Raw genomic sequence first — 20915 nt, 5'->3', positions numbered from 1 at the left:
AATGGAGACAAACTGCAGGATGGTGACAATTAAGGTGCAGTGAACCCAAAAATGGAAAACCAGGGGACAGTTTAAAGCACTGAACAGTCTGAGGAAACTGGTTAGTTTATTCACTTCACAAAATAATTTGTCAAAACAAAATAAACATAATAATAATAATATATAGCGTGTGTGAAGTTCTTCATAGTCATTTGCAGTAGGCCTACTGTATTTAGTAACAAATTTTTTCCCAAAATTCATTGAAAAATCTACAGTAGCATACTGTTAACCATGTTCACAGAATTGAAAGGTTGTGAATACATTATTATAAAAAACAACAATAATTACAGTAACCCAATGTGCATAGCTTAAACAGTAAGAAACTGTTGAGAAATGCAGCATAATACTGTGAAAACAACAGAAATCGTTTACAGTGTTGTTTTCAGAAGTCAAAGGTACAAAGGTTACACATTTTGTCATTTTAAAAGAGAACATTTATGTAGAATGACTCTTCCATATGCTGATGGAGGATAATATTACAGTTCATATAGCTTATACAAATGTTATTAATTAAACAATTTAAAAGGGGAATGAACTATCATATATTCGACAGCTATCAAATTACTGATTATCAAATACATTACAGCCTTTATTTTTTTAAAGGTCTTTCCCACTAAGAATTAAAAACTGACAAGAAAAATTTCACCAAAGAGCACTGAAAAAAATCTTCGTTTGATGAATGACTCTTTTTAAGATACTGCAGAAGAAACAGTTTGAGATTGATTCAGCATTAGCACGGAGTAATGTACTCATTCCATTGTGCTCATAGCTGATACACTGGCTGATTAGAAAACCACTGTTCCAGAAACAATAGAAATGTTCCAAAAAAAATTAAATAACAAATAATGAATTGATATGTGGTGTAAATAAAATATAAAAAAAATATAATGATAAACTTGAGAAATTGCTAATAAATTTAAACTAATAGGAAAAAAGTACACACACATATAATTTAACAAAATATAATTTAACATAACATAATATAATATATGAACAAAATCTAATTGCTTAAAAAGCCATGACATTACCACATTAGATAAACTGCTTCATAAACAGTGGGCAGTATGTCAACAAAACTCCTGCCGGCTCTTCTTACAGTCTGTTGACCAAACTGAAATTGAAATTCAGCTGTTATGTTTATAATTAATAAATTCAGCTTCTACGATGGTAATTGCAGCCACTAAATGGAAAACTAGCAGATACTTTTAGAGATAGTAAGCTAGAAAGATAGAAAACTTTTTAGATCTGCAGCAGTAGAATTACTAAATAAAATGGTAATAGATGAGTGAGACCACATTGTCTGCAAGCAATGGCAATTTGTTCCTGTGATTATGTGTGTGAAATTTCATCATGATTTTCTTGTTTTTAGATTTATACATTTTGTATTGTAGTACAGTGTAGTGATATACATGTGGAATCAATTTTAGTGATGGACTGCTGAATTTTCTCTCTGTAAAACTAACTTATATTTGTAAAATTAATTTATATTAATAAAGACACCTTGACTTTGAAATCACAATCTTAAAGTCCAGTAAAAGGACGAGGAAGTGCCTTGCCCATTGTTTTTATCTGTGTTGTCAGTTAATCAGTCATGATGATTATCAAAGTCTGTTTCATAATTTGTCGAATTACATTTACATTGTGTTTCACACTATTATGCAAGTGACAACTGTAGAAGTTTAGTAATATTTTGCTCAAAAACGTGTTGACCTTGTACAGTAGGTGAGAGTTCAAAGTGGCTATTAACGCCGCGGCTTGTACCGCCGCCGTTTGAAATAGGTGCCGCTCTGTTTTTAGTGTATGACCCCAGTTTGTGAATGAGCCGCCAGGGGGCGCAAAGGGACGGGATGCGAACGGACAGAAATAGCCCATACAGCTACTGTGCTTGTAAATGATATTAAACAATAAGTCAAAGTATTATTATTCCTTCATTAATCATTTAAAATTTGTTAACACCCTTTATTGTAAACTTTTTAAGTGCAAAGAGGATTCGTTTTGGAAAATAGAATTGAAGAAGTAAAAGACAACTAAAATGAAAGCACAAACATTTAGTACAAATAAGTAGTCTTAAATAAATAAATAAATAAATAAATAAATAAATAAATAAATAAATAAATAAATAAAGCAGCCTAAATATAGAAAGATGTTCAGTGTTTGCTATTTTGATAGGACTAAGACAAGACATTTTCATTTGTTTTATTTCTGTTTTTATTTCCATTTTCGTTGTTGATTATATTTTACTATCTCATTTATGTCTCAACAAGTGTACATAAACGAATAATAAATGAATAATGAAAATAAATGAATAATGAAAATAGGCCTAAATAAATTATTTATTTAAAGACATTGCCGTACAGTACGTGAAACACTGAGAAAAATAAATTGACCTACCTTAAGCAGATCACTAAAAGTATAATAAAATTATTTTTGCCGCAGGACATAAATTAAGTCTTGCAGGTTTATTTTTAATAATTTAGTTTCAGTTCTGTTCAGTTTTTTTTTTTTTTTTTTCAAAACGTCAATGTTCTCCTTTAAAGTAGCTATAACTGTTTTTTTTTTTTTTTTTTTTACTTAATGGCTCAGTATGTTTTTGTATTTTAACTTCATATTCAGTCACCTTGGATATGTGTGTGAAATATAATGCCACATAACCGCGGAAAAAGAAGAAAAAGCTGTCAAAGGTTAGAGCTAATTTATCAAAATAAGCTATATTAAAATACAGCATTTATGGTATTACAGGCAGAGTGTGAACAAACTCAAGGCTAAGATATGTGCTTGCCTTTTAATGCATTTGTGGCCTTTTTATAGGCTACAGGCAACTATGGTGTATAATAATGTTTTTTTTTCTTTTTTTTTTGTATAGTAAAGGACAATGCACATTATGTTATTGATGTAAACTTAGGCTAAAACTTACCATTGATTAACGTGACCTACCTCAAGCAGATCACTTAAAGTATAAAAAAAATAAAGTATATATATATATATATATATATATATATATATATATATATATATATATATATATATATATATATTCTTAATAAACTTCACAGCCACAAATATAAAAAACACAACTTGTATTAAAACTGGGCGAGGATTAGAAAGAATACGATGCTTGTTTTATAATTTAAATTTTGATTCCAATTTCTGCAAGCACATTTTTTCACTCGCTACTCTGCCAGAAACTTGGCCGCCTGAGAGCACCTCAATAATGTAAACATTTGTTTAAAGATGGAGCGCAAGATGTGCCGAGTGGCAACATGTGAAGAACGATGGCAAAGCTAAGTGTGATTATTGTAATAAACTAAGTTATAAAGCAGAGTCCCGACCAACAGGACTAAGCATATGCGGTTGGCTCATTCTTCACTAATATAGAATTAAAATAATGGCGCGTTAGGTTCACTAAGCAGCGCATTCTCTCCGCCTCATCGTTTATAACCAGCGGGACACGCTGCTGAAGCAGGAGAGACACTCCGTCATTCATAATCTTAGCTGATGTATCGGAGTTGAAAGAATATATCAAAGAGGAATTTTCTTTTAACAGTCCCGATATGTTTAATCTTTTTATTTTTACTTTTTTCGTGTCATTTCTCTTCAGCAAATTATATTTTTTAAAGCTGCTTGATTCTTTTAAAACCGAAAGCAGAGCCCGTGGTGTTTTTCCATAAGATACTCCTTTATGAATGTTTTAATTTTTTATTAAAGTCTTTAATGTGCTTTTTGATAGTTTTATTTTATTTCAAGCAGCATCCAAAAGCGAATTTATCCTCAAAACTTGGTATGAGAGCGATGCAAGTCATGTGTGGCATAATTTCCTTTTTTCCCTGCGCGTGCGAGATCAATTTCTGATCTTTTTGCAACTAAAATGAAAGCATAAACATTCAGTACAAATAAGTAGTCTTAAATAAATAAATAAATAAATAAATAAAGCAGTCTTTTAACCTAAATATAGAGAGATGTTCAGTGTTTGCTATTTTGACAGGACTAAGACAAGACATTTTCATTTATGTTTTTATTTCTGTTTTTACTTACATTTTCGTTGTTGATTATAGTTTACTATCTCATTTTATGTCTCAACAATTGTAGATAATAATAAACGAATAATGAAAATTAATGAATAATGAAAATAGGTCTAGATATATTATTTATTTAAAGACATTGCCGACATTGAGCTTAAGTTGAATGCAGCTTCATCAAAAGCAAAAAAATAAATAAATAAATTGACCTATTTTAAGCAGATTATAATAAAAATATTTTTGCCGCAAGACATAAATTAAGTCTAGCAGGTTTATTTTTTAATAATTTAGTTTCAATTCAGTTTTTTTTTTTTCAAAACGTCAATGTTCTCCTTTAAAGTAGCTATAACTGTTGTTTTTTTTTTTTACTTAATGGCTCAGTATGTTTTGTATTTGAATTTAAATTTCAGTCACCTTGCATATGCGTGTGAAATATAATGCGAGCATAACCGCTGAAAAAGAAGAAAAAGCTGTCAGTTAGAGCTAATTCATCAAAATAAGCTATATTAAAATACAGCATGCATGTTAATACAGGCAGAATGTGAACAAACTCAAGGTACGGCTAATATGCGCTTGCTTTTTAATGCATTTAAAAAGATTTGCGGCCATTTTATAGGCTACAGGCTATGGTGTATAACAATGGTTTTTTTTTTGTATGGTAAAGGACAATGCACATTGATTTGAAACTTTTAATTGCATTTTTATGTCCTGTAAATAATAAAAGTTGAATCAGATTAATAAAAACGAATCTGACCTGCAAGCGGGGCCAGTTACTTTTTTTTTCACTGACTGGCATGACTGGCAAACGCGTCAGAAAATAAACTGCTGAATCTCTGCAAATATTTGGTTAACTTATAAAACAAATGTATGGTTTGTGATGTTAGTAATGCATAGAAAAATGCAAAGCAGAATTATTAAAGTTATTATTTCATTGATCTGAACATAACCATTTATAATATATTTACTAACCCGTCGTCTAAAATATTAAAATAATAAAATAGTCTATTATTTTATTCGTGGCTAGAGCTTGATTAAATTGATTAACAAGCCATGTGCTTTTGTTTGTTTGTTCTCGGTACTGGGTATACGCAAAACATTTTCTAAAATGTCAAGCAGTATTTGTCTATAGCTTTAATTAATTCAAAATATTAAAAATAACAATAATAAAATTTTAAAAATACAAAGATAAATAGAGCAGCATTTTGCTAATTATAATAGTCCTTTATATTTATATACATGTGTTTTTGCATATTCGTTATTTCACTTGATGTATTCGTTATTTAATGTTTAAATGCCCCATATTTAATGCGGTTTGGTTTTGAAAAGCATAGGTTTTGCTACGGTTACGCCATCCGTCCTCGGGAGTTTTGGATTTTGTGTAACCATGTTTGTGGAAAACACTTGAGGGTGGAGACATACCCCTTCCCCCATCTCATAACCAAAAGCTTGTCTTTCAGGTGTTAATAGGCATCAGTGAGACCGAAATCATGTCGCATTTCCACTGTCGGCCTATAGCTCGCAGCGCATAACGCAAACCCAGCCCCCAGAACGTCCCCCGACTGTTGGCATCGTGCATCCGTTAATAACTCGGTAGAAAATGTATTTTATAACATCCTCATTTAGACACAGTCAAACATTCAGCCCAAATGCACTGGAGAGACCTGAAACGTGTTCCCAAAAATGCTCTGTTTGCACGATTTGATTATTATCATCATATCCAAATACTTTATAAATAATATTCTAAACCTTCTCTGGTGTTTATTGTTTTTAGAATATAGAATATCTAAAATCTTTTAAAAGAAAATATCTTGTAAAATAAAAGTTTGATTTGGCTTTAACTGTTTTATTTATGTAGGCTATATAGGCCTACCTAAACTTGCTTTTGCTTGTTTTATATTGGTTTATTTATTTAATGCGATTTTATTATATCCGATAATGTAATTCTTTAAATTATATTTCAATGTGGCTTAGGCTTATCAAGATATGACACTTGTTTTGAGTCTACAAAAGGTAATTTGTAAAGTTTTATGTCTTTCTGTTGTATTCATATGGTGTATTATCTGCAAAATAAATAACAAAAAGAAAGAAGCCGCTAGCAGCATCAACAGAGCTGTGAAGAGAGCGCTCTTTTGCTCGGTCTCTCACACACAACCTTTATGTCTGCTGTGTCTTTAATATGGTAGATTATTATGCGTTATTGAAACATCAAGGGGGACGCAGCAAAATCACTTATAAATTAAAATTGTATTATTCTATGCAACAGCCTTACATTTAAAACGGAAACATAAGGGCGATTATAAGCAAAAAGACCTCAGCCTATAAGTCTAGATGTTTTCTTTTCCTTTTTTATTTATTTGTTTATGTGTTTGGCGCATTTGTGCGATAGGAAAACTAGTGTAATTACGGCAAGCCATCTTTCCCAGACTCGGGGCAAATTCCGCCTTTCCTTTCACTCCGTCCCGAAGCCCCAGCTGGCCCTCCTGCCATCCACTTAAAAAACATATGCTGGATAAGTTGACGGTTCATTCCGCTGTGGCGATCACAGACTAATAAAGGGACTAAACCGAAAAGAAAATGAATGAAGAATGAATGAATAAATTAATAATAATAAAATAAAAATAAGGTAATAATAAACACAAATGTAAGCGGCCTTTTTATTTTTAGAGATGGTACATTTGAATTGCCTCTTCCCACTTCCCCCACCTCGAAATTGAAAGTAGCTCATTTACACCTGGATGCCTTAGCCTCAATAGCAAAGATCATAGCCCATTTACACATTAACACAGCGCAAGTTTAGCGGAAGAATGTCAAATCAGAATCACGCAGATGAAGCACACCAGCTACTACTATGAAACTATTAAAATTGTTTTGTCATAAATTTGCTTATTTGCAGCAGCTTTTTTTCGCGCAACAGAAATGCGGCGTTTGGAAGCCGTCAATGAATAAAAACAGGTTCAATAGTAAAATCGGCTTTTCATTGTATCCCTATTACCTATATCAGTGCATTGAAGGCCTTTTATGGTGTCATCTCGATAGAATAGCCTAAGTTATAAATAATTTAAAGAACAAAGTTATAAAAACTCACATTACATAAATAAACAATTAAAAATATGTTTAGGTTGTCTATTTAATTGCCCTCGTGATGATGGTGTGCTTTATCATTATGTGCGATTTACTTATAACTAACCTGATTCAAATGATGGAAACTAGGGGTTTTGGGAAACATGCATCACTATATTCTTTTTTTCCCCAAACTGTGCATAGTTCAGCCGCAAGTTACTGTACGTCTTTTTTTGGAAAAGCACCCCATGTCCGCTAGTGCCGCGCGCCTCTTTCTCTGGGCAAAAAGGAGTTGATTTTTAAAATAATAAATATATAGAATAATTAAATTTTCAGCAAAAGAGACATTTATTTCATATTTCACTATGCATTTCATCTGATCTTTATAGCTTAATTAAACACATATTGTCAAAACCCACACATAGGCCTATTGTATGAAAATGAAAAGGGCATTTTTTGTTATTATTAGACTACTATTTGTTATTTGTTGCCTAGGCTATTTTCATATTTGAGGTGCTTTATTGGCATGACAAGTAACTGTACATTCGTTTTGCCAAAGCAGTGCGCGTCTCACAAACAAGACAGTGCAAAAAGGGCAGTAGTGCAAACAAATATGAAAATAACATATAATAAAAAAGTGATTAATAAAAATAAAAATATCATAAAAAATAAAAATATAATAATAAAAATAAAAATAGATTTTTGATAACATTAAACAGGATAAAGGTTATAATAGTAGCCTATTATCAAAAGTAAGTCCACATAAAGAGTTCCAGTATTTGTGTGTTGGAGACAGGAGCGGGTATTGTTGGGTGAACACACAGCAGCACACACACTCCCCCAGTAAGATGGGTTCTGTTCGACAGGGACTCAAAGTTGTTTTGTATGTGTTGGATTATCGGGTAGAATTTCTCCCGGATCTCAGAGTATTTAGTGCACTCAGTTAGGATATGCAGCTCCGTCTCAATCAGCTGCTGAGGGCACAGCCGCTTCTCAACCGGCAGCCATGTTTTTTTTTTGTGCCGGCCCGTCTTTACGGCTAGCTGATGTCCGCTGCCCGCTTCTAACATGTTAGAAAATACTGCAAATCAAGCTGTCGGTATCTCCCCGTGGTTGAAATTGTTCGTTATTCGGAAAAAAAGAAGAATAAATATCAGCGCGCAGTAGTTGCTTTCTAGATTATTTTAGGCCTATATTCAGCTGTTTTAATCTTGCAATTCTGATAATTAGAGATAATGTCTGTTTTTATCAACTTGTCTGTCATTTATTTCTCATTTGCTACTTATTTTATTAATTTGTTGATGTTAATATACTACAAAGTCTTGTATATGCATATATAAAATCCTTCGGCATTGAAATTTGCTTTGAACTTGAAAGAGAGAAAGAATCGGATTTTACCTGTCAGAGCACATTGCATATGCTTTTTTTGAAATAACATTTATTTAACAAATATTTTAGCACATCGAAACTAATTAAATTACCTGTCTTTTGATTAAAACCTTTATGCAAAAAGATCAGAAAAAAGGCAATATATGCGACACATGACATGCATCGCTCTCATGCCACGTTTTGAAGATAAATTCGCTTTTAAGTGCTGCTTTGAATAAAATAAAACTATTAAAAAGCACATTAAAGACTACTCATAAAATAAAACATTCATAAAGGAGTACCTTATGAAAAAACACCAATTGACGGGCTCTGCTTTCGGTTTTAAAAGAATCAAGCAGCTTTAAAAATATAATTTGCTGAAGAGAAATGACAGGGAAAAAAGATTAAACATATCGGTACTGTTAAAAGAACATTCCTCTTTGATATATTCTTTCGACTCCGACACATCAGCTAAGATTATGAACGACGGAGTGTCTCTCCTGCTTCAGTGGCGTGTCCAGCTGGTTATAAACGAGGAGGCGGAGAGAATGCGCTGCTTAGTTTCGGCTCGATATATTTAAATAAAAACTAACAACGAGCTGCTTATAACGCTCAAAAAAGTTAAACTCAAATACACAACCCTTGTTGGTTGCACCTGCGGGATGCACAATGAACCTAACGCACCATAATTTTAATTCTATATTCGTGAAGAATGAGCCAACCGCATATGCTTAGTCCTGTTGGTCGGGACTCTGCTTTATAACTTATTAGTTTATTACAATAATCACACTTAGCTTTGCCATCGTTCTTCACCACATAGCCACTCAACACATCTTGCGGTCCATCTTTAATGTTTAGATTATTGAATATGCTATTGACGTTTTGAGGAAAAAAAATACTGAAACTAAATTATTAAAAATAAACTTGCGGGACTTCATTTATGTCCTGCCATTATTTTTATTACACTTTAAGTGATCTGCTTGAGGTAGGTCACGTTTATCAATGGTAAGTTTTAGCCTAAGTTTACATCAATAACATAATGTGCATTGTCCTTTACCATACAAAAAAAAAAACAAAAAAACATTATTATACACCATAGTTGCCTGTAGCCTATAAAAAGGCCGCAAATATTTTTAAATGCATTAAAAGGCAAGCACATATCTTAGCCTTAGTTTGTTCACACTCTGCCTGTATTAACATAAATGCTGTATTTTAATATAGCTAATTTTGATTAATTAGCTTTAACTGACAGCCTTTTCTTCTTTTTCCGCGGTTATGCGGCATTATATTTTACACGCATATGCAAGGTGACTGAATATGAAATTAAAATACAAAACATACTGAGCCATTAAGTAAAAAAACAAAACAAAACAACAGTTATACTATAAAGCAGAACATTGACGTTTTGAAACAAAAAACAGAACTGAAACTAAATTATTAAAAATAAACTTGCCAGACTTAATTTATGTCCTATTTTCATTATTCATTTATTTTCATTATTCGTTTATAATTATGTACTATAATTGAAACATAAAATGAGATCGTAAATATAATCAACAACGAAAATGTAAATAAAAACGTAAATTAAAAATATAAATGAACATGTCTAGTCTTAGTTCTATCAAAATAGCAAACACTACATCTCTCTATATTTAGACTAAAAGACTGCTTTATTTATTTATTTATTTATTTATTTATTTAAGACTAATTATTTGTACTGAATGTTGGTGCTTTCATTTTAGTTGTCTTTCATTTCTTCAATTCTATTTTCCAAAACGAATCCTCTTTGCACTTAATAAGTTTACAATAAACCAGGTAAAAAAAAATTAAATGTAAGTTGAGGTGATCGCAAGTTCACAACTGTGAGGTGATGTGCTCTACCGGCAGGATAATCTATATTATTTTGCTGTTTTTTATATGCGCACGTTTAAGATTTGAGATTATAACATTGCCATGATAGTCAAAGAAATCAAAACATTATTTTCACCCTAACGCAATTTAATCGGGCACTGAAGGCTAATAACTTAATTCTTATATTTGCTTTTTGACTTCTCACCATGTATCTTTTCTACAGCATAGTATAGTGTAAGAGCATGTCTATTACCAGAAAAACTAAATTAAAATTATATTTTAATTGAACACATCACATCATATACAGTAAGCTACGCCTACAGAACAGTCTGTTTAGCATTGTGAAAAGGCAAAGCGGAATATCTGTGGTTAAAGTGCCACCCAGCGGTCAAATGCTGCTGGCGCATCAAGTACCGCCGTCGCCGCGGTATGAATGGCGGCACAAGGAACACATTGAAGTAGTAACATCTGTAAATAGAATATATATTTAATCCCCTTCTTTTACAACTGCATTTTTGGGCAAAATTCAGTAGCGTTATTTGCCATTTTAATTAAAGGTGCCATACAGGGCATTAATTCAATAATTTAAATTGTTTTCTGATATCAAGTTAAAAAATGACCCAGAAGTGGTCATTTTTGTCAATATGCTAATTTTTTACCCTTAAACAGCCATAGAACTAGAAGCTCCTTAATGTCCATATTTGGAATGATTGTGATATTAATGAGCTCTGCTGATGTACTCTAAAAATAAAATTGCGTAGCGCAAGATACACAGCCAATAGCTCCAGACAATTAAAACGCCAATGTCACCAGGTTCCTACCATGGACCCACAGCTAAATGCCCGCAACACACGCCCCCCCAGCACAACTGGAAGCATTCGTCAAAATGCCTGGACACTTGTTCTAGAGGCACACAGGCCTGTAGAAATGCAGAGTCCATCCAGAGGCTGAGGACGCGGTGACACAGTGGAGTGGTGTTACCCAGTGTGTGCCCACGCGTCATGCGCGTCTGGGGACCCAATTGTGAAGCCAATACTGAAGCGGTCTCATATGGAGCAACCCGACTAGCAAGACAGAAGCTGTGGATGCTATATGCCCAGGAGCCTCTAAAATATTATCAGTAGGACCAGTTTACATGTCAAACTCTCTCAGACAGGTCTACAAAGGACTGCTCTACACGGGGGCAAGCTTGCTCTTTTCTTGGCTGACCTGAAGCCCCAGTAGGTCGAGCTGCCGAAGCACCATGTCTCATTACGGGCTGTAAAACCGCTCTTCATCTCGGCTGGAAAGACTGGCTCGATTGCATCCTTCGCCAGGAGGACAGCAATCTGCTCTTGCAAGACAGGGGTTGATGCAGGGTTGACCCTGGTGAAACATATGCCCATGAACTTAGGAGGCTGTATCGTGAATCGAATCACATAGCCGAGTCTGATCATACAAATGAGCCATTGCGACAGGCTGGCCAGTGCAAACCAGAGTGGCAGAGCCCTCGCAAGTGGCACCATCGGCATGAACGCTGACGCACCATTGGTGGGGCAGCACGGAGTGGGAGTTCTCAACCAGGGAGGGCTGGGGTCCTGTGGACTAGCAGGAGGCGAGAGGTTCACTCTCACCTCGCATCACCTCCGAAGCAGGGGCTGGGAGTGGGAAAGAAGGGAGACCATCCTCCCACACTCTGAGCCACTGATGAAGTGCACTAATTCTGCGAGCTGGAAGGCATAGCGTCCCAGACTGGCAGTGTTCGGGCTGTCACATCTAGGGAAGGGAAAAAAAACTCTTTCTTTGAGGATTTCATGCCATTTTTTTTTAAGGCCGTTAGATGAAGAGCCTGGCCCTCCATGGGGAAAGAACAAGTTCCCTCTTCTCCAGATGGCCTGTTTTAGGGACGCTTTGCAGTCTTTTTACTGGATTCTAGCTTTCACTGTTAAAGAGAAAAATCTACAAAATGCAGCCCACGGCATGTATATTAATGGTCCCATGTTCACATATCAGTTTGTGTTTGGTTTGTGTTTTGTGACCTAAATGTGGCAGGAGAGATAATTAGTTGCCTAGCGTAAGTAATTTACGGGTCTTTGTCTCTGTCCTATCACAAAACGGCATTCGGGCTATAAAAAGAGGAAAGCATTTGCTACCTGGGATGCGTCACCTGATGAGTTGCGGTGCCGTGAACCCACTTTCGTCACTTCCGACACCTGCTGAGGGCAGTGAAAGATCGGGCTGAATATCGCTTTGCCTAAAATGTTTTGCTGTGATCGCCATCGCTAGAATGAGTGTAGAGACTGGAAAAGGTAAGGAAGCATCTGTTTAATGTTGTGGTTGATGCGATCATTTTGGAAATGCTGTGTGTCCGCTCTTCTCAGCTGTGAGAACCAGACCCAGGTGCGCGGCTGTGTTTGTTGGCTGTGCCAGCTGTTTGACTGAGATCTACATGATATCTGCCTTTGATTGATCTAACCCAGATCCCCTTTGACGAGCGGTAGGTAGGTGTTTGCATGTAGTTGCAATTTGCTTGTAGCAGATTTTGGACTTTTTATCATGATGATTGATTTATCTGTTTGTAGGCTGGGTGGCAATCTGCGAGGGGAGCTCCGTCGGGCGTTCCGCATTTATGTGCGGCTACAGAGCTGTCCTGTTTCCCCATGTTTTCCTGTGATCCTGTTTTCTTAGATTTTAGTTTTCTGTTTGTTTTCCATTTTGTTCGGTTTATGGTTTATACAAGGACTGTTTATTTAACTTATTTTTGTTGGTATATTTATCTATTATTGTTTGTTTGGGTCCCATTTTTCCTATTTGGTTCATTTGATTGGATGCATTTATTATTAAGTAGGATACTTATAGTTTGGCTGGATTTATTTGTTTATTTTCTTTATTTTGACTTATTCATTCAGCAGGTTTTGATTTAAGATTTTCACTACATTTTGTGCTCTTTGTGAATCTTTACTGCTGTATTCTTTAATATTGATGTTTGGTTTATTTTCTCTTTAGTAATAAATTTGGCTTAAGGTTGAATTGTTTCTTTTCATTGTTTAAGGTGGGATTTAATCGACTTTCTTTGTTTTCATTTATCAATTCTATTACATTTGTATTTTTTGTTTATTTAATAATTTTACTTGTGTAAATTGAATTTATTATTATTTTTTTGCTTAATTGCAGGGCATTGGTCCGACTTGTTGGCTTGTGATGAAGCAAGAGCTCCCAGGGCGGAAGGCTAATTTTATTGGAGATTTTATGATTTTTCTCACAGTGTGTAGTGATAACAGTGTGCTGGTTTGTGCGTGTGGGTGCTCTTTCTTACACAGTGGATTGCAGTGGTTTTCACTTGCCTGAAGTACAGTCTGGCCACCTTCCCTGGCTGGCGAGCTCTAGCCCTGGGGCACAATTTGCACTTTCACGAACTGCCATGTCAATGTTGCAATATTGGTTTTAATCCTGTTTTTATTCAAGATCTGTTAATAAAGTAATTTTATTTTTGTACCATGCCAATGTCTCTGACTGCAATTGGTGGAGCGAACTTGTGCGTGCCTTTTATATAGGTGGTGCGTGTATTTTAATTATTTGGGTGAAATTCCCAAGGTGGCGTAGTCGGGTAAATTGCCGTAATTGTTATTATTATATTGGGGGTCTTCCTCCATCCGCCCACCTGCCACCCGTCACATAAAGTACATGCAAATATTGTGAGGGTGTGACCCAATAGTAACTCAACAGTCTGTTTTGTGTTCTGATTTGCCTGTTTTGCACCGGGGGTTTAGACTGGGGGAATGTACATGAGAACAGGGAAATAATTGTGTTTGAGGCTCATTTGAGTATGAGGTTTGGCCACTTCCATGAACTAATCTCTTGTTTTGACTATGCCTAAGTATACCCAGGATTTCCTTATAGGGCTGCTTTAAGTTTTTGTATTTAAAAAAGTCTACGTAACGTTACAGAATTTTTAAAAACTAGAAAACTCAAGCAGTAAATTCCTCCTTCTGTTTTTCAAATTCACATTCCATTTCAGCATTCTATCAGTTGTAGCTAACAAAATTACATAATCACTACAAGCATCAATTTATTAATTGTATTTCACCTTAACCAAACATTGTCACAATTCAGAGGAGAACACATAAGAAACAGGTGCAAACCAGATAGTTCATTGAAAACAATGAATTTTGGAATGCAGAGCTGGTTTTGTTTACGAAAAGCTTTGTTTATTTTGTAAAAAAAATTGTACTTTGTACTTCATCTGAAGAAGTCTTTAGATAAACAAAAACATGGAACACAGAAAACAGTGTAGAGGGTATCATGGTACAGGAAGGAGGACACAAATGCTGAATAAGTGTTTATTGACGACAGTAAAGGTAAAACAAGGGTAAGATTAGTTTAAAATTAAAGTTCAACAGGTGATGAACGAGGTAGTGCTGGAGAGTCCCAATTGGCCCAGACAGAAGAGCAAAAGCCTGAGAAGGAATGACTGGGCTAGGCAGGAGGTGGTGAAAGCCTTGGATGTGGCAGAGTTACTAAAGGGTTGTAGTCTCTCTCCAATAGTAGCCTGGCCAAGGATGCCAACAGCCAAGGACTCACAAAGGGCAGGGCTGGACAGAACTAGGGAACATTAAGAGACAAGGCACACAAACAAACATAAAGGCAAGCAAAGAGAACTAAAAATTAATGGAACAAAGAAATAAACTGTAATAACTAAACTAAAAAGGAAATGCTCAAACAATATACAATAAGTACAATATACTTTTCACGTTCTTACAATATAATATCACGTTCTTACAATATAATATCACGTTTGTACAATATACTTTTCATGTTTGTACAATATAATATCACGTTTGTACAATATACTTTTCACCTTTGTACAATATACTTTTCACGTTCTTACAATATAATATCACATTCTTACAACATAATGTCACGTTTGTACAATATAATTATCACGTTCTTACAATATAATATCACATTTGTACAATATACTTTTCACGTTTGTACAATATAATATCACGTTTGTACAATATACTTTTCACCTTTGTACAATATAATTATCACGTTCTTACAATATAATATCACGTTTGTACAATATACTTTTCATGTTTGTACAATATAATATCACGTTTGTACAATATACTTTTCAAGTTTGTACAATATAATATCATGTTCTTACAATATAATATCACATTTGTACAATATAATATCACGTTCTTACAATATAATATCACGTTTGTACAATATACTTTTCACGTTCTTACAATATAATATCACGTTTGTACAATATAATATCACGTTCTTACAATATAATATCACGTTTGTACAATATACTTTTCATGTTTGTACAATATAATATCACGTTTGTACAATATATTTTTCAAGTTTGTACAATATAATATCATGTTCTTACAATATAATATCACATTTGTACAATATAATATCACGTTCTTACAATATAATATCACGTTTGTACAATATACTTTTCACGTTCTTACAATATAATATCACGTTTGTACAATATAATATCACGTTCTTACAATATAATATCACGTTTGTACAATATACTTTTCACGTTTGTACAATATACTTTTCACGTTCGTACAATATATTTATCACGTTATTACGTGAAAACTTCATTGTCAGGTTCGAAGACGAAGAGCCCGCCTACCTGAAAACTGGCAGTTTAAGCTATGAGCTGCTTGCAACATGGCCACAATAAACGTGGACAGCCCACTATTATCGTGGTGTACCCGAAGAATGTCTCCAACGGATGCAACAAGAAAACGTAAGTGCTGTCGTTACTGGAAAATGAGTCAAATCGCACGGTGAAAGTACGAGGGCCCGGGCGAGTTTGATCCCACTGCCTCCCGGGCAGTGATGCCTGTTACACGTTACCTAAGAATGATAAAAGTTCTTTATCCAAGTCACTGTGCGTTACTATTTTTGTAATTTTCCTTAAAAAATGTTTGATTTCTTCTTGCGTCTCCTATACGTCAATTCACGTTTTCAGCATGAGGACAAATCACGTGTAATAGCCCTGCTTTCTTTTGCGGTGCAACCCCATATACCCACTCCTCCGCAGGGCGTGATCCGACTGTTTTAAGTTAACAGTAAGAAAAGCGAACTCTTTTAACATAATAGATTAATGTTACATTTGTTATTTATTATGTGTTTATGCACGTGTCAGCATATGCCTATTTTATCAAAGTAACATAAAAACAGTTACCAAAAGACACTTTCAAACCACTCCCGCGGACTCATGTGCTAATCGCTCTGCACATCACTGATGTGCCATAAACCTAGCCTAATATTTGAGGCAGTTTGGATGTGGTGACACAGGGCTACGTGTACAGGGCTACGTGTAATCGGGATGTACGTATCATTTTTTTTTTTTTTCTTAAGGTGACAGCTGAAGCTAAAAGAGGAATTTAAACACACCCGTCATGCATTCAGATGCGCATTTAGGCGCGTTGGACAATAAAGCTGCGATCTGTATCTGAGCAACAAACAAAAAAATACTCAAAACATTTTTCTAAATTAATGTAATAAAGAATCGAAACGAAATACATAATATACCCATTTAATGACTGTGACAGTTAGCAGTCTCATTCACAATATGCTTTAAATCCGCCTTTAAGCGCAGTTGGTAACCACACCCTGTGCCTTAACCACATACAGAAATTACTTTAAACTATTTTTTTTTCTAAATTAAAATAATGAAGAAACTAAAAACGAAAATTACAACACATACTAAACTTAGAAAAAATGCCATTGAGCAGAGTCTGCAATCAAACTGCATATTAAAGAAAATACTACAAGCATTTTTCTAAATTTACTTAATAATGAAACTAAATATTACTAATTTGCCATTTAAAACAAAACTGAATGATTATAATGTCTGCAAAAGTCGAAAAAGCTGTGTAAATGACAGGTAAAAAACACATTGTCAAATAAAAACGGGCTTCAGTAAGGCTCGGGCTGAGAATTCTGATAGGCTTTTCGGACAAGAGCTAGGCTAGGGCCTGAGTGTCTCGGGCCAGGGCAGGGCTAGGGCTAAAATTCTTAGTCCTATTCTTTTTAACTCAAATTTTATTATGTATAAATGATAGCTCCACTAAATGAGGCATGAGACGTGGTTCCACAATTTACAATACATTTTATTTTAGAAAAATAGGTTTTAAAATACAAGTTGAACATTTTTCTCTTTACAAAAAAAGCAACAAGACAAACAGGGAATAAAACTTGCAGGGCTGAGGAGGGAATAGACACACGGGGGGTTAAATCCCAAAAAGAAACAAGTACGAATAATATATTAAAGTCACCCCAGGCAATAGTGAGCATTCATGCCAACGCGAGGGAACCCAGCACTCGCACAAAAATGGACCGCCACCAAGTTCATCCACCTCCAATGCCAGACTGCCCAAAAGAAAAGGGGAGCTACAAAAGGGAAGTTATCCAGGTTTAAACAATATATTATTCAAACAGTGGAAATAAGCTACAGGGAAATGTGACTTTTGTCTTCAAGAAACGAATCAGGAATGTATTCTATAATTTTGTATTCTGTAAGGGAACTGATACAAAATGTACATGATATCAAACTAAAACTGGGCATCCAAGATGTTTTTAACAAAATTTATAGTGTTTATAATAAACGAAATCTTGTAAAGATTAAATTAATAGAGAAAATATAGTTTAGAGAGAATATAATTTAAAGGTAATCAGCAAAATTGGATAAATGTAATTCAGTTACTTGTTACAAACTGTAGTAATTTGTTCAGCATAGGTTGGAGCTGCATTCTCTTTTTTTCACTTTATTATAGAAAAAAAAATTAAACACATCTGAAGAGTGTATTTATAATTTTTACGTTTTATTGTGATCAACAATTAATGTAATCAGTCAGGATAGGCAGCAGGTATACCTTGTGTACTTGTAAAGTAATAAATATTTTTGTCATTACAGATTGATGCCACAGTGATTGATCTCATGGATGACAAGACCCTGTCTGGTTACATCCCAACATATGGCGATCGGATAGCTGCAAGATGGTTCTGCTTGCAAAACAATAGTGCAAGTTCAAAGGATTAAAAAAAAAACTCATTCTTTGAACTATTGAAGCAAAGGATGTGTATCAATGAAAATGAGAAGAAACCTGACCATGAGGTGACATTTGGGTCCAAGAGGAAAAGAGAATATGCACAAAATAATAGATGGGCTGAAAAAAAGACTCGAAAAATTGATTTGGGGTGGATCCATGAAGGGAAGCAAGTGAGAAAGCGCAGAGGAGGAGGAACAAGGACCTTCGATGTTTCCAAAGACGCCAAAAAATCTGAAATTTTACAGCATGCTAAAGATCTTTTCTTTCCAAGTGGAAAAAACTAATTTGGGAGGTTGGAGGTCTTTAATCATGACATATTGGATTATCAAGAAGAGGCTGTATTTGATGAAGATGTCACAATTGGAGACCTATACTCTGCACTTAAAATGGGAATGCTGAGATTTTACTTGTGCACTAAAAAAAATCCAATGATGATGATGAAGAGGAAGCTTTTGACAATGGGGAAACGCATGTGAACACCTCTGCACAACTGACTGATCCACCTCAAGAAGACATGGAAGCTTCTCAAACAATTGTGGTCTTGTCATCCGATTTTACGAATTCCGATCAAGATGCATCGGACACATCAGAGGTAATGATTGGCCCCTACCTTGGAGAACCTCTAGCTTGTCATCTTGATGACACTGTAATACTTAAAGATGATGATCTAGTCATCACATCCCTTACACTTCCTTCAATAAACACAGCAGTCAGTACTCCAGACTCATCTATAAGCAGTGAAGCAATGAGTTCTCCAGCATCATATGATCTTGTCTGTATCACCATCAAACTTCATAGGGTCAATATTCTGGAGTTGATGATCACCCAGTTCAAAGATCCAGCACTCCTGAGCTACCCTCTAAAATACACCTATATTGATGAAAAAGGAGATGATGCTGATGGCGTATCAAGGGATGTGTATGCTGCATTTTGGTCAGTTTTCGATAATACAGCTGAAGGGAAGGAGTTCAGGGTGCCTTCACTGTCCCCTAAATGGCAAGAGGAAGAGTGGAAGTCCATGGGTAGAATTTTACTAAAGGGATTTCAAGACCATGGATATTTTCCTTGTCGCCTTTCGCCTTGTCGTTTTCATGGTGGCACTCATCTTTGGTAAAAATCAAGTATCAAATGAAATGGTGTTTGATAGTCTTCTCTTTTATCTAAGTCAATCAGACAGGGATCTGGTAACGAGGGCTCTAAAGGAGGATCTTTCAGATGAAGACAGGGATGAACTGCTGGATCTCATGGATCGCCTGAATGTATCAGTGCTTAACTTAAAAGGCCTTTTTTTGAAAGTTGCACACAAACAGTTAATCCAAAAACCAGTATATGCAGCAGAGAAAATGTCCTCAGTTGCAAGCCATTTCCTAAAAGAAGCTTTTCAAAGTCCAAAAGATGTCTTAAAAATGTATGAAGAGAAAAAGCCAACAACTAGAAAGCTTTTGAAGTTGCTTTCTGCACCTCCCACTTCTCAGGCAGAGAAGCAAAGCTTCAGATTTCTGCAACAGAGAAATCAGAGGACTTGATGATATAGGGCTCAGAAGGATGTTCAGGTTTGTTACTGGGTCAGATGTCATCTGTGTTTGCCAGATAAAGGTCCTGTTCACATCGTCGGATGGACTGGCACGACGACCCGTGGCACACACGTGTGGTCCTGTTCTGGAACTACCATGGACCTACACCTCTTACCCAGAGCTACGGACTGAACTTGACAATGTTTTAGCTGCCAAAAGCTCTTACGAGTTCAGCATAGTCTGATAGAAGACCACCATGTGTAAACCAAAGAATGAAAAGTTTGATGGAACAATGAAGTCCAAATTAATATGGTAAACTAACCTACAATGATCACATTTTTGTTTTGGAAAAAAGAGGAAGAGCTTATATATGTTAGGGGAAAAAGCTTTTTTAATTGTATTTGAATTTTCTTTCAAAAATAGAAGATAAGTTTTTTCTTCACAAGAACAATTTTTTATTTATTTATTTATTTTTTTACAATTTAAGGGTTTCATAATTCAAATGTTTACCAAGCATGTCTAACCAGCTCATATTATTTTGCAACAAGAGGCCCACATTGTTTAAAATTACAGTTCTTAAAGGTTTCATAGTTCAAATCTTTACCAATTGAAATGTTAACTAAGCATGTCTAACCAGTTCATATTGTTTGGCAGCAAGGGTTTAAAATTACAGTTCTTAAGATCTGCCTAGGCTGTTTTTAACAGGTCTGTTTTATAATTCTGTGGAATGCAAGAAGTTGTATGTTTAATGCAATAATTCAAGAGATTTATAATTAATTATTTTTAAAGTATCTTTTTTACTTTTTGCCATCATTCGCTTTATAATATTTTGAAGAATGACTTGAGATAATTTAACTGGAATTTTTTTATTAAAGCAATATTTGACGAGAAAAAAGTACACAGAACCCTGGTATTTGAGTTGAGTTTTACAGTGTTTTTTGAGAGTCCATGTTTTCTTCTATTTACATTCAAATTAAAGGGAGATTTATATATAACGGTGT

At 34.8% G+C, this 20915-nt stretch overlaps 1 protein-coding gene, 1 long non-coding RNA gene and 1 pseudogene across 3 annotated transcripts in view; 2 read left to right on the top strand and 1 right to left on the bottom strand.

Annotated features, from left to right (window-relative positions):
* The window catches only part of immt (inner membrane protein, mitochondrial (mitofilin)), a 905839-nt gene that overhangs the window by 559804 nt on the left and 325120 nt on the right, over nucleotides 1–20915 (bottom strand). The gene's annotated exons all lie outside the window — the stretch shown is intronic.
* Nucleotides 10045–13813, top strand: LOC141377473 (uncharacterized). Its single transcript, XR_015507341.1, has 3 exons — nucleotides 10045–12622; nucleotides 12695–12814; nucleotides 12896–13813. It is a non-coding gene; the product is annotated as an uncharacterized LOC141377473 (long non-coding RNA).
* Nucleotides 14585–20158, top strand: LOC147833911 (uncharacterized; annotated as a pseudogene). The gene is made up of 5 exons (XR_015506986.1): nucleotides 14585–14618; nucleotides 16034–16089; nucleotides 18265–18872; nucleotides 18973–18992; nucleotides 19060–20158. The product of XR_015506986.1 is annotated as an uncharacterized LOC147833911, transcript variant X1 (transcript).

This window comes from Danio rerio, chromosome 14 (genome assembly GCF_052040795.2).
Source record: "Danio rerio strain M-AB ecotype USA chromosome 14, GRCz13ab, whole genome shotgun sequence".
In the NCBI taxonomy this organism is placed as follows: domain Eukaryota; kingdom Metazoa; phylum Chordata; class Actinopteri; order Cypriniformes; family Danionidae; genus Danio; species Danio rerio.
Note: the sequence above shows the minus strand (reverse complement) of the source record. Positions and strands in the feature narration are given on the sequence as shown.